General features: G+C 42.3%; 2 long non-coding RNA genes across 2 annotated transcripts in view; one reads left to right on the top strand and one right to left on the bottom strand.

Annotated features, from left to right (window-relative positions):
* The window catches only part of LOC134483353 (uncharacterized), a 45,516-nt gene extending 44,495 nt beyond the window's left edge, over positions 1-1,021 (top strand). The window contains exon 3 of the long non-coding RNA XR_015643618.1: positions 442-1,021. This is a non-coding gene — a long non-coding RNA (uncharacterized LOC134483353). The remainder of the gene's footprint in view (positions 1-441) is intronic.
* The window catches only part of LOC147999448 (uncharacterized), a 241,765-nt gene extending 235,206 nt beyond the window's left edge, over positions 1-6,559 (bottom strand). The window contains exon 1 of the long non-coding RNA XR_015643620.1: positions 6,297-6,559. This is a non-coding gene — a long non-coding RNA (uncharacterized LOC147999448). The remainder of the gene's footprint in view (positions 1-6,296) is intronic.
* Between the last annotated feature and the right edge of the window lie 7,404 nt (positions 6,560-13,963).

Below are 13,963 nucleotides of genomic sequence, written 5' to 3'. Positions count from 1 at the left end.
GAATTTGGGGCAGAGCCAAGGGGGTGGGTGCAGGGTGGCAGGTGAAGACTTACAAGCGTCTCCATGTATCAGCCACCAATATGCTCAGTATTCCAAGCTAAGCAAGCCTCATGCCACCAACTGTATTTTCTTCTCCTTTGTTTGCTTCAGAAGATCAAGGCTGCAGGAAGGGCTGCCTGTTGTACCTTAGCAGCCGGATCTAATGGTGATTGGGCATACCTAAGGCTATCAAAGGAGCCCCCTCCCACACCACACTCCATGTTCACCCTTATCTGCAGATTAACAGCTTCAACCATTAGCAGATTGAAAATTCCTTCCCTCATCCCTCTTAGAGAGGGAGACTTTTCTCTCTTAATAGTATGTGAGCCCTGTCATTTCGTTTTCCTCATTAATGTAGTTATTAATGCATTTTCCTCATGTGAAGCTTTCTATGTTTCCCAGCGCTTCAGGCTTCTGTGGAGTTTTGTGAGTATTCGATAAAATGGCTTACCCACGGGATTGGAACAAAGTCTGTATCTTCTGTGGATGGGAAGAAGGAGCCTAACCACAGCTGGTCACTGGGAGGCAACGGGCACGTGTGTGGTGCCCTCTGAAGCCCTAGGTTCTCTGCCGTATAAAAGTGCCTACAGCTTTAACGGCACTGCTCAAGTAGCTACGATGAGGCCGGCGATCGCCCAGCTGCTTCTGCCTCACGAACCGCAGCTCTAAAGAGGCATCCTCCAAAATGGGACTACAATTTTCACCTTATGCTAGGGATGCCCTGAACCTGGCACGCACGATGCCCTAGGCCAGATCTGTGGCTCAATGCTTCAAGAGACAGGGTGACGAAGAGTTCGGAACTCCTTCTGCGCGACGCTTTCAGGCCGCTTGTAGAATGAATTTGGGTGGCTGTTAGCAGCACCACATAATGGAAAGTTTTATTTGTTCCCCGGTATTTGGCAAAATTTGCAGCCCCTCCTGGCCCCTGTATCCATTAGTACCTAATGGCATCTATCACAGCATTAAATATCCCATTAGCATGGAGCTGCCTCCCATTTCTAACGGCGCGCTAAATTCACGCTAAATTCATGGGGGTACTTTCGTTCAAGGGAGCATCAGGAGTTTTGCTACTAAAATACAATTAATGGAGCTGACAGAACAAGCTACCTACACCCTTGATGTTTTTGGCATTTACAAACTATTTTTTTGTCTTTTTTTTTCTTATACCGCCATTCTCTTAATACTCTCAAGTATTTCTCTGTTGACTGAAATGATACCAGATGTGACCTATGTTGGATGTAGGCCACGAAAGCACTAATGTTCAAATTTGTCACTTTCCAGCAGATCTAGATGTAGGAGGAAGATCACAGTTCTTGACGTTTTGGTTGTGAGCCTAGCCTTTAACCATCTCTGCCGCCCACCAAGTCACAGTTCTAACCATGCTAACACATGTGTACATTTGGGTCATGCTTATTTTTTCCTTTGGGGAAAAACCGTTTCACAGGACAAGCCCAAGACCTTCACTGTAAGGACTGCCACAGAGCAGAGAGGCCCCAGCCTGCCTCACGATCATCCAGACAGGTGAGGGGTGCGTGGGGAATTTAACTTTGAAAACAGAGTCAGGTGATTGAACTTGCTATTCCACAAAGAACTCTGGGGTTCTGGGATAAACACATGGTAATCAGGTTTAGTATGAGAGGTAGGGAAAAAGAGAAGACTGAAGATTACAAAATTCAGTCACATTTCAAAATTTTCTGCTACAATAATTCACTTTATGTAGAATTAATGTGGCTGATTGAACGCTTGTGCTGTAATTTGGTTATAATTAACATTTTATGGTGAACAGATTTTACTGTCTCCTCCGTACTGTGAACTCTAAGCCATAGGTCAAAACCGAAGATGAAACAGATAAGCACAAAACACTCTCGCTGAAATATTAATGAGGTTTTAATTTACTTCTTTAAAATGCATCTTTCATCAACATCTGTATAGAAAATCGCCATTTTAATTTTTTTTTTAATCACGCACGTTTACAGTAGTGCATCTTCAAACTGTGGTGCACGCGAGCCATGGTGGGGAGAAGGTTCTGGCGGGTCTGCAGCCTGCCCCGGTGACAGGTATTGTTCTCACGAAGCAGCAGCGGTTCAGGACAAGGGGCAAGCATCTCCTCTCTGTTAAAACCAGCGGTGTTGATGTGGAAGCATCTCCTCCTCACACAGGCAGAGCAAAGCGGCTGCTATTCCCTTTGCCACAAAGACCCAGAGAGCAGTGATCTTTCATTGTTCCAGTTACTTCAAGGGAGAAGCTCATGCTCTAAGAGAGAGCATTAGGGTTTCCAACGGAGTGAGGGCCTGCGGACAAGGGACCTTCATTCTCTATTGACATTGTCTTCAGTAATGCCTTCTAAGCAACGGTCATCTATCCCCCTTTCCTTCAGTGCTTCAGAGAGAACACAGGTCCCCCTTCATGCCAACCAAGCACTCTTAACAGAATCATTATCTCCAGATGTTTTGTTAAATTTTATTTGAAATAGGGTCGTGCTAAGTGACACAGGATGGCTTTGAACTTATAATCTTCCAAGTAGCTGGGATTACATGCATATACTTATATGCCTGGCCAAGGGTTATTATATCTACTACCACACTAGACATTCCGTCTTCTTACTTATCATTTCCAATGTGGCTTAACTCTCTCACTTCAGGTGAGACACATGCATTCCCCTTGCTGGGTAATTTTATCATATTCAAGTTTTCCCCTTTAGCTGGATTGACCATGCCTCTGAGTGTGTGTGTGTGTGTGTGTGTGTGTGTGTGTGTATGTGTGTGTGTGTGTTTTTATATGTGTGTTTCAAACTTTACTCTAATCACACAATATCTATTATTTATTTAGTCTACTTGTAATTGGAAGAATAAATGTCTTCTTATGGAATAATTGATTTATTGGGTTTGCACTTGACCCTCTGGACATGAACTACAAAGAGTTACTTATTTACATAAATGCTATTCTATTACTAGCTGCTTTCTGTACCTTGTCCCCTAGTGTGGGATGAGGTATACTGCTCCATACCTTGAAAATGAGCCAGCCTGCAACTGCTTTGGTCAACAGTACATGGTGGGAGCGACTCTGTGCTGATTTGGGCCCAGATTTTAAGGGGCCTACAAGGCTCCTTTCCTCTTACCTTAGCGCATTTACTCTGGATAATCCCAGCTGCCAGGTTAGATGTTCAACCATTCACTATTCACACTAGTCAAGCCACCCTATCCAAAGTGCTAGGGATGGTCTGGGACAGGCTCCATGAGGACAAGTCTGCAGACAGAAGTGCCCTGGCTATTTGTCTTTATCGTCGTGAGTCCCCCAAGGGAACCACAGCTATGAAGAACAGAGATTGTTCTCCCCCACTTCTCTGTACCTACTGTCTCAACCCACAGAGCTCAAGGACAACCCACCATCATTGCCATTTGAGGCTAGCACATTATGAGATGCATTGTAAGGCACTGCAGAGAACTGGACCATTCTCAGACACTATGGTACAGGCCACGTGCTTGTCTTCGACTCCTTTTTGTTCTGAAGAGAAAATCTGGACACAAGTCCATTCTTCTTGAAACTCTGTCAAGGTTAAAAGGAATTTGGTGGGCTTTTCCCCATGGACAGACTTAACTAAGCAAGCAAGAATATCAGCATTGATGCCAATCCCCAAGGAAGATACACCTCATGAGGGCTTCATTTATTAAGTGAAGTTTCTTCAGGTTCTCTAACAGAGTCATTGGATCACCAGACCTAACAAATCCAGTGTTTTCCCTGGAAACGTTACTCAAGTTAGTTAGCACAACGTAAGTCTCTTCTGATTCTGCCAGCCAGACTTCACAAAAGAATTGTTTACACTTATTTCAATTTTTTCTCCTTCTGTTCATCCCTCAACACACTCCAAGTGTGCCTAACAACTGTGAGGTTTTTTTTTTTCCTAGTTGGAAGGGGAGAAAATAATCCAATGAACAAACAACAAACAAATAAACAAAAACCCAACTGTTCGTGGCAGTGACAGGGAGAAACTAGAAATGCATGAATCTCATTTGTATGAGTTACATATTATCCTTCCATCCACAACTCTCGGCATACAGTCAAGAATTCTCCATCATTTATACCACATCGGGAAAGCCAGATCATTAAGCATTAGACACTTAAAAATAACTGCTATAGAAAATTAACCTGGACCTTGATTTATCTTTTCCAAGATCAGATTCCATGCAAATCAAGAACTTTCATGTCAAGAAAATGCTTCCTACTGGTTTTAAATTTTATTTTAAATTATCTGAATGTGTGTGAACCATATGCACATGCTGGCAGGCAGGGTTAGGAAAGGGCATTGGATTAGGAAAGGGCATTGGATTCCCTAGAACTGAATCACTGTTCACTTTGTGAACAGTCCAGTGTGAATGCAGGACACCAAACTCCGGCCATCTGTAAGAATAGTATGTACTGTTCACTACTGAGCCATCTCCCCAGTCCAGCCCTGTTACCTAGCTTTTAAAAAAATCCATTAGTGGGGCTAGAATCTACACATAAGATAGAATTTTCTCTAGAACCAAATCTTTAGGCACAAAGGTAACCTTTCACCCCTCGTCAAAGAAGCTTCTTTTTGAAGTGCACATACAGAGACCGTCATAGAAAGCCAAGATTGGTCAGAATGCAAACAACTGACTGTAGGATGCCCAACCCCAACTGATACATGCACGTCACTACCAATATACCTATGGCTCAGGGAATACCAATGGAGGGGGGTAGATAGACTGTAAGATCCAGAGGACCAGGACATCTAACGAGAGATAGCGTCTCATATCTGGCAGAGAAGATGTACTCGCGAAATCACAATACTGTTGTCTAAGCAAGAACAGAGCAATAGCGCTGGTTGATAGTCCAGGCAGATAAGGGAAATCTCACAAGGTCCTACCCTTAGATGGAGACCTATAGGTAATAAATGGTTGCCCAGAGAGGGGAAACTAGCTCAAGGGACAAACCCAGGATTGGTTATCCAGGGCCAAGTGGTCAACCATTAGAAAGCAAAAAAATCACAACACAACACATATGATCAAAAGTAAATAGTCTCAGCCATAGGCTGTATTTACACACACATGTACCCCCCCACACACATGCATACACACACACACACACACATGTACCCACACACACATGCATACACACACACATGCAAACACACACACACACACACACACACACACACACACACACACCAATAATAAAGACAAGATCGTGAATTTGAAGGGGGAAATAGGAAGAATTGGAGGGCAGAGGCAGGAAGAAATTGAAATGAGGTAAATATCATAGTCTTATATGAAATTCTGTTTTTGTTGAAAAAGTAAATAACAAGTGGAAGTTGTCCTTACAAATCGCAACATGTCTTCATTTTCTTTGACTCCTGTGGCTTTGTTTCATGTCTACCACAGACCGGATAAACTTATAAAATGTAACCAGGTCCCTGGATAGGAACTGAGGTCTGACTTTCACACCAGGCTCTTGTTTCCATGACAAAAGTGAGGCTTCTGAGTCTATAGAAAGAATACCTGTGGCCTGAGATGGCCGCATGTCTGCATAATCATGTCATTTGGAACAGGAGGACTATCTTGAGGAATGAGAGAAAAGACGGTTCATCAACTTCCTTACCACAGCACGGGACCACACAGATTACGGGGTACAAGATGAAGATTCCCACAATGGTCACACATGACAGAATACACAGGATGGCTATCTGGTCAATCTCTCCATTCTGTATTCACTTTTATGGACCATATTAGTTCTAGAACATTCCATGGGAATAAAGGTGACACTAGACAGGCCCAGATGCCCATAAAGACGACAAGCCCACCTCTGCGTCCAATTAGGTCGCTTGATTCCCGTTGCTCTGTAAGATGCACCGAGCCCTTCGAAGGCCTTATTAGCATTTCAAATGGAAAACCAACGACTTTGAGTATTGTGAATGAGCTACAAACAGCTTTAAAACTGTGTCGTGAGAACATATACTTGTAATTTTCTTCCTCCTCTTAAAAAATGTTGCTCTTTTTTTCCCCCTCCTCAAAGGCTGTTTGTTAAGGAGCTGATAGCAATTTAGTTTTACAGAGGCCATCGGTGTGACTTGAGGGGAGGTGGGAATGGCTGGAAGGGAATCCTAGACCCAGGGTTAGGTTGTGCTTCTCAGCGCCATACCTTTATGTGGCCCATGCCCAGTTTTTAACAAACTTCATTGATGATTGTTTTTAATTCTCCAATTATTTTTAGAACTTGAAGTAAAAAACATCACTTACCTGGAACAACTTGCTTTTCTGGGTTTTCAAGTTCTGGAGAAAACAGGCTTAGGTCCCAGACAGCTTCTGATAGGAGCAGGTAACTAGGCCCCTCTTCTCTCTGATGGGACCAATGGGTGGCAGCACTCTCCTAAGGTCAGGAGCCTTCTGATGCCTCTACTAGGATACCTTGTCACTTTGGGAGAGTTCATTTTTCTGAAGAACTGGCAGGGTCATGGGATAGGGACATTTTATTGTTGTTCCTGGTTTCTCTTTTGAAATCCCTGGAAAGGAAAGAAGAAAACTCCCTCAGTGCATTGAATTAATGAAGAGAGAAGTTTCCAAACAGAAGGGTTTTTTCCTTCTGATAATCTATTCATCCATCAACCCAACCATCCATCCATCCATCCATCCATCCATCCATCCATCCATATAGTCATCTATCCATGAATTCATGTATCTATGCAATTCACCAATGTAACTATTTCTCCTGCACCCATCCATCCATTTCCTTCCACAGTATAGGAAGGCTCATATGGTAAACAGAGGTAATCTTCTATACTGTACAAAGCAAAAGCAAAGACAACCGAAGTACCATGGAGACTGTCTCCTTCAGAAAACATCCACAGCAGCAGAAACTCTTTGATATGGTCTTTCTTTTGTCTAGAACACTCACTACTAAAGACTGCTGAAAAGATGCCTGAAAAGTAGGTTTGGAAATTAAAACTGCAATCTCTGTACAACAACAATAAATGAAAAAAGAGACCACGAGTTTGAAAGAGAACAAAGAAAGGTATACAGAAGGGTTTGGGGGGAGGAATGGGAAGGAGGACATAATTCAGTTACAGTATAATCTCAAAAATATGAGAAAGAAAAATTAAAATTATAATCTCAAACTTAATAAAGAGTTGTCCCAGCATCTGGACTGAGGAACCCTATATGTGCAGTTGGGAGGCCCCAAGAATATAAAAGAAAGATGACAGAATCAAAAAGTATTTGAGACATACAGAGTGCACAAGCTACTGTGAACAAGACTAGCAAAACCTAATAATAGTAATAATGATATCATATAAAAATAAATGTGGAAAATTTGAGAGCATGACAGGATCCTTGAACTTATTTTTTTAAATTTTTTTTCTGCGATAACTGTAGATCCATAAGCAAATGAAAAAAATAATATGGAAAACTCCCATTACTTTGTGTTAGTTATTTTTCTGTTACTGTAATAAAATTTGACAACCAAAAGGAATAAATAGAGGATTGAGTTTGAGTTTACAGTTCCCAACAGAGAAGAGTCCACCATGACAGGGAGACGAGGAAGCTAGAAGCAGAAGCAGGAAGTTGAGAGAAATTTCTGTCCACATACAGGAAGAAGAAAAGGACCTGGAAATGGAGCAAGACTGTGCACCCTCAAGGCCCGCCCCTTCGTGACGTACTTCCTCCGGCAAGGCTGCGGCTCCAAAAGGTACCATAAGCTCATCAAACAATACCGCCAACTGGAAATTTAAGTGTTCAAATACCAGAGGCTGTGGTGGACATTTCTCATACAAGCCACAGCATACTTTTTACCCAGTTTCCTCTATGGAGACAGGGCAGAATTCCACCTGGGAAGCAGGACTTGGCGGAGTACGGTCAGGGAACAGCTCAGTTCCTCTCCGCATTTCCCATTGCCTTTCGTAGGAATACCCACTTTCCTCCATCCCTGCCCTCTCTTTTGATCCTCGGCTATTACCAATCTGCTCGGCAGTTCAGTAACTTCGCCAGTTGAAGGATATCATGTAATGGAACCATCGCTATCGCTGAGTAATCTTCCACATAATGAATACATATCGGACGAACAAACACTCATTTTTGGCAGGACATCTGGAGTATTTACAGTCTGGGGCTATTACAAATAAAAGCGTCGTGGGTATTTCTGCATAGGTTTTTGTGGGAGTTCCAAGTTTTCATTCTTTTGGTATAAATGTCCAAGAATGCAGTTGCTAGGTCTTACAGGGGTTCAACCCAAGATGTTCAACTTCACAATGGAGCTAAAAGGCAATACACATTCAGCGGAGATGAACTTTGAATTTTGACATTTTCTTGTAGTAGGGATGTAGTTTTACACAGTTGTGTTGTGATGAGAAGGGGTCCTGAGATTCAGACCTTTCTCAACCACAGAATCACAAGGGTAAGCTACCTCTGGAGCATACATTGTACTAAGTGTGATACTCAGGAGGGAAGTTGTGGTAGTTTGAATATATTTGGCCCACAGAGTGCATGGTACGAAGTGTGACCTTGTTGCAGTGGGCGTGGCCTTGTTGGAGGAAGCGTGTCCCTGTTGGGCTGGGCTCTTTTCTAGCTGCTTGTGAGACAGTCTTCTCTTGTTTGCCTTTGGAACAAGAGATAGAACTCTTACCTCCTTCTCCAGCACCATGCCTGCCTGAACATTGCCATGCTTCCTGCTATGATAATAATGGACTGAACCTCAGAGCCTATAAACCCAATTAAATGTTGTCCTTTATAAGAGCTGCCTTGGTCATGGTCTCTCTTCACAGGAATGGAAACCCAAACCAAGACAGAAGTTGTGTTAAATAGATTGCCTCTACTAAGAATATCTTCAGTGTATGCTACTTGCTCTCTCTCATTCTTGTTGTAACACAAGGTCTCATATAGCTTAGGCTGGCCTTGTAGCTCACTATGTAGCCAAGGATGACCCAAGTCAGCCTCTTGTGCTGAGATAACAAGCATATACCACCACACACAACTGATTTATATCTTCAATTCAGGATGGATTAATTGGGAGGTAACACCACTGTAAGCTGAGATGGATCTTTAATCATGTGAGTTTTCTTTATTAAGACATCCTGTATTACTTTACAATCCCACGAGCAAAATCCAATTTGGCTTCTCTGCATCTCTCTAGAACTTGGTACTGCCACAGATTTCATATTTTATCCATCTTAAGATGTTTGTAGGGTTGGGGATTTAGCTCAGTGGTAGAGCGCTTGCCTAGGAAGTGCAAGGCCCTGGGTTCGGTCCCCAGCTTCGAAAAAAAAAAAAGAACCAAAAAAAAAAAAAAGATGTTTGTAAGGACAGCTAATCATAGGCTTGATTTGCATTTTCTGAACAGCTAACGACATTGAACATATTTCTATGTGCTTATCTGATGTTTGTGTCCCATCTTTGTTAAATGTCTGTTCAGGTTATTTACCTGGTTTGCTTCAATACTGCAGAATTGTAAGAATTCTCTCTGTAGTCTGGACTCCTTTCCTCTGCTGAAATATAGTTTGCAAATATATTCTTCCAGTCTGCAGATGGTCTGTTCATTCTTCCATTCATTTTTTTTTGTAAAATAGTGCTAGATTTTTGTTCAAGTCCAATTTAGATTTTAAAGATTTTTTAAATGTATGTGTTTATGTGTAAGTTTATGTGAATGAATGTACCATTTGTGCATGTGCCAGCAGAGGCATGAAAAGGGTGTCAGATTTCCAGAAGATGGATTACAGGTGGTTACGAACCACCCAATATGGTGTGCTGGGAACCAAACTCAGGTCTTTTGCAAGAGTGCTGTGGACTTATAAATGCTGGCCATCTCTCCAGCGCCAACTTAGAACTTTTTCTTTAGAAACAAATCATACTTTTGGTTTTTTCTTTAAAAAATTACTTAGTTGTAGATCCTAAAGGGTCTTTTTCTAAAAATATTAAGTTTTATATTTTAACCCTGTAATGAATTTGGAGTTCATTTTTCTATGAAACACGGACCTGGGTTGAGTTTTACTTTTGTTTGCCTATGGGTTCCCAACTGTATCAGCAACAGTGGCCATTAGTCTGGCTCTCCATTGGATTGCTTTTATATCACTGTTGAAATCATTTGGAAATATTCGTATAGGTCTATTTCTGGGCTCTCTATTCTTCTGCATCGATCCCTGTGATGATAGCACATGGTGCTGATTACTACAGCTCTGTAAGAAGTCTTTAGATCCAGTGGATTGATTTTCTTTTGCTCACTTCTTTATTTCTTTCTTTCTTTCTTTTTTTTTTTTTTTTTGGTTCTTTTTTTCAGAGCTGGGGACCGAACCCAGGGCCTTGCGCTTCCTAGGTAAGCGCTCTACCACTGAGCTAAATCCCCAGCCCCTGCTCACTTCTTTCTTAACATCACCATAGTTGTTCTTTGTCTTTCTATGTGCATTTTAGAATAGTGTTGCTTGAATTTGCAATGAACCAACCAACAAGCAAAAAACAACTTTCTGGGATTTTGGCAGGAATGACCTCAATCTTCCCTGTCAATCCCAGGGGAGCTCGCAGCTTCTTTGGACGGTCTTGCCAGCTGACAATCTATTGCACTTGTCCTCAGAGTATCTCTGAGTTCTCTCAGTGGCATTCTGTGCTTTCCAGGAAGTAAGTCCCAGTGTAGCTTGTTCCTCTTGGCAGCTGAGCATTTCTTGTTTTTAGATGTCATAAAGGACGGTGTGTTTTTAATTTCAGTTTTCATTTGGCATCACATAGAACTATAATTTTTATTATGTTTTTCTTGTTTTCAGTAACTTCAATGAACTTGCTTATGCTAGGAAGTTTCATTACTACTATGTTTGGAAGTTTCAAGAACTTCTGTGCTGACCATGCCCTTCCTCCTTCCATTTCCTCTCCCCTCCAGTTCCTTTCATTCTTCCTCTCCCCCTCCACATCTTTCTTTTCCTTCTGTCCCTTTCTTACTCCCCATTTCTCCATCTTTATCTTTTTTCTCTCTTTCTTCTTCCTTTTCTCAACTTCTCCCTTCATCCTTTCTTTCCCTGTCTCTCCCTTCTTTCTTTTCCTTTCCCCCTTAGTATATAGACTAGGACTTTCAGCATTCTGTGGTTAGCATTATATAGGCTCCAATAAATTCTGTTTATAAAGTTGAGAAAGTTTTTAATTTCCCCTTTCTGAAAAATTTCCCCTTTTAAAGATCATGCACAGGGACTCAATTCTGACTGAAGCCTTTCAGTACCCATTGATAAGATCATGTGACTCTCTCTCTTTCTTTCTTTCTTTCTTTTTTTTTTTTTTTAGTTCTTTAGTATAGTAGATTATTGGTTGCTTTTAAAATATTTAATCCATCTTGAAGTGCCAGAATCAAGATTTGGTCAAGGTATGTAATTCTTTTCATATAATGATGGATCTATTTTCTAACACTTATCAAGGGTTCATCAGACATACCACCTGCACCATCTTGGTGCCACCTGCACTTCCCTGTACACCTGCACTTGCCCTGTACACCTGCACTTTCCCTGTACACCTGCACCTGCCCTCCTGCATTTGTCCTGTACACCTGCACCTGCCCTGTATACCTGCACTTGCCCTGTACACCTGCACTTGCCCTGTACACCTGCACTTGCCCTGTACACCTGCACTTGCCCTGTACACCTGCACTTGTCCTTTACACCTGCACTTTTCCTGTACACCTGCACTTGCCCTCCTGCACTTGTCCTGTACACCTGCATTTGCCCTGTATACCTGCACCTGCCCTGTACACTTGCACTTGTCCTGTACACCTGCAGCTGCCCTGTACACCTGCACTTTTCCTGTAACCTGCACTTGCCCTCCTGCACTTGTCCTGTACACCTGCACCTGCACTGTACACCTGCACTTGCCCTGTACACCTGCACCTGCCCTGTATACCTGCACTTGTCCTGCCTTTGGGTCATCTTTGCCTGTTTTTAATATCAGGACAATACCAGTTTCATGAAACAAACAGAATTGATTTCCTTTCTCAATGAAATTGTATTGGTTGGTGTTGACTCTTCTCAAGATATTTACTAAATCCCTGCTCCCTGCAGTAAGTGAGACAAACACGGGTTGGTGGCTTTTCTGTGATTTTTCAACATTCATTCTATACCTTACCTCCCCACCTGTCCCCACAATTGAGCAAAGCCGATTGCTTATAATAAACTACTTATTCCAGAATATAGCAGCCACCTTCTTACCTATGATAAGTATATTCCACCACCTGCAGTGGGTGCTTAACAGCACATGCTAACAAACTGTATATATACATATACATACACACACACACACATATAAATAATCTTTTAGTTCCTAGGCATATGCACCTACTACAAAACTTACTTCATAAATTAGACACACTCAAGAATTAAATACTAAGATAGAACAATAATGATGACAGACTGCAACAAAGTTGCCAGAATTACTACTCTTGTACTTGAACACAAGTACTGTCATATCACTATAGTCACTCTGATGCTAAAAAGTGACTAACAGGCTAGCAGCATATACTGCCTGGATACTTTGCATAGAAGGAGAGTTCATTTTGCTGGTAGAACAGGGCAAGATGGTGTAATATTTCACTACTCTCCATAGAACACAGCAAACTTAAAACACATAGATACTGTTTTATCAGTTTTTTATTTAATTTCTTTGGATTGCAGTCAACTGTGAAAAACTGAAGTTGTAGATAAGGAGCGATGACAATACTCAGATCATTTGCTTCCTGGTTTGTGTCCAGACTGACATCTTCTGAACACCTAAAATACTGTCAAGCATGCTAGAGTTATTGGCAACCCCACAGGAACTTCAGTTTAATTTTACAGAGACTGAAAGAGAAGAGGAGAGATGGTCAGTGAGCTGGGAGCAAACAAGCAAAGGTCAAAAGCAAGACTCAACTATAACTGAGCCTCATTCCTCTAGCTCCCAGAAATGTTTTCTTTGGACAACCAGCTCCTCTCTCTAAGGAAAACAGCCTATGGTGCGCAGAGAAACAAGACACAGCACTGAGACAAGTCACCCACTTTGCACGAGAAGTGCCCTCACAGATAAGGTATGTGTTCTAGCTAGTGTTCAGCTGTCGACTTGACACAGGCCAGAATCATCTGTGGCAGTCTAATTGAGGGATTACCTAGATCAGGTAGGAACTCTCTTGATTGATGGTTGGTGTGGGAGGGCCCAGCAAACTAACCACAGCACCTAGGTACTTATTTACTGTGCCTTTCCTTTCGTGTCTCCTTTCTTGTCACATCCCTAGGCTGTTCACTTATGTCTTAGTTTCTTCTCCCATTGCTGTGATAAAATACCCTGACACAAGTCACTTAAACGATAAAGGGTTTGTTTTGGCTTAGAGTTCCTAAAGGCAGTAAATCATGGTGGGGAAGGCAGGACAGCGGGAGCTTGAAGCGGCTAGTCACGCTGTAGCCACAACCAGGAAGCAGAGAACACTGAATGCTTGTGCTCAGTTCATTTTCTCTTTGTATGCAGTCCAGAACTCCCATGCACAAAATGCTCCTCCCCCACCACCCAGCAAAATTAGGGTAAGTGTTCTAGTAGGGTAGTGTTCAGCTGTCAGCTTGACACAGGCCAGAATCATCTATGGGAATCTCAGTCCAGGGATTGCCCATATCAGACTGGCCTGTGGCCACGTCTGTGAGAAACTACTTTGACCGATGAATGATGTGGGAGGACTCAGCGAACTAATCGCAACATGGTCCCTAGATAGTTGGGGTGGGTCTTGACTATATAAGAAAGCTAGCTAAGTGGAGAATGAGCCTGCAAATAACATTCATTTCCTTCTGCTTCCTGCTTAAGTTCCTTCTCTTTCTTCCCTCGGTGAAGCAATGAGCCCTGGAAGTGTAAGGTGAAACAAACCCAATTCCTCAACAAGTAGGGTCAACACAGCGGCAGGAAGGCAGACTAGAACAATGCATAGCAGTTGGACC

The sequence above is a fragment of the Rattus norvegicus genome, chromosome 19, assembly GCF_021556685.1.
Source record: "Rattus norvegicus strain SHRSP/BbbUtx chromosome 19, alternate assembly SHRSP_T2T, whole genome shotgun sequence".
Classification (NCBI taxonomy): domain Eukaryota; kingdom Metazoa; phylum Chordata; class Mammalia; order Rodentia; family Muridae; genus Rattus; species Rattus norvegicus.
The sequence above is the reverse complement of the archived record's forward strand: the minus strand, read 5'-3'. Positions and strand labels throughout refer to the sequence as shown.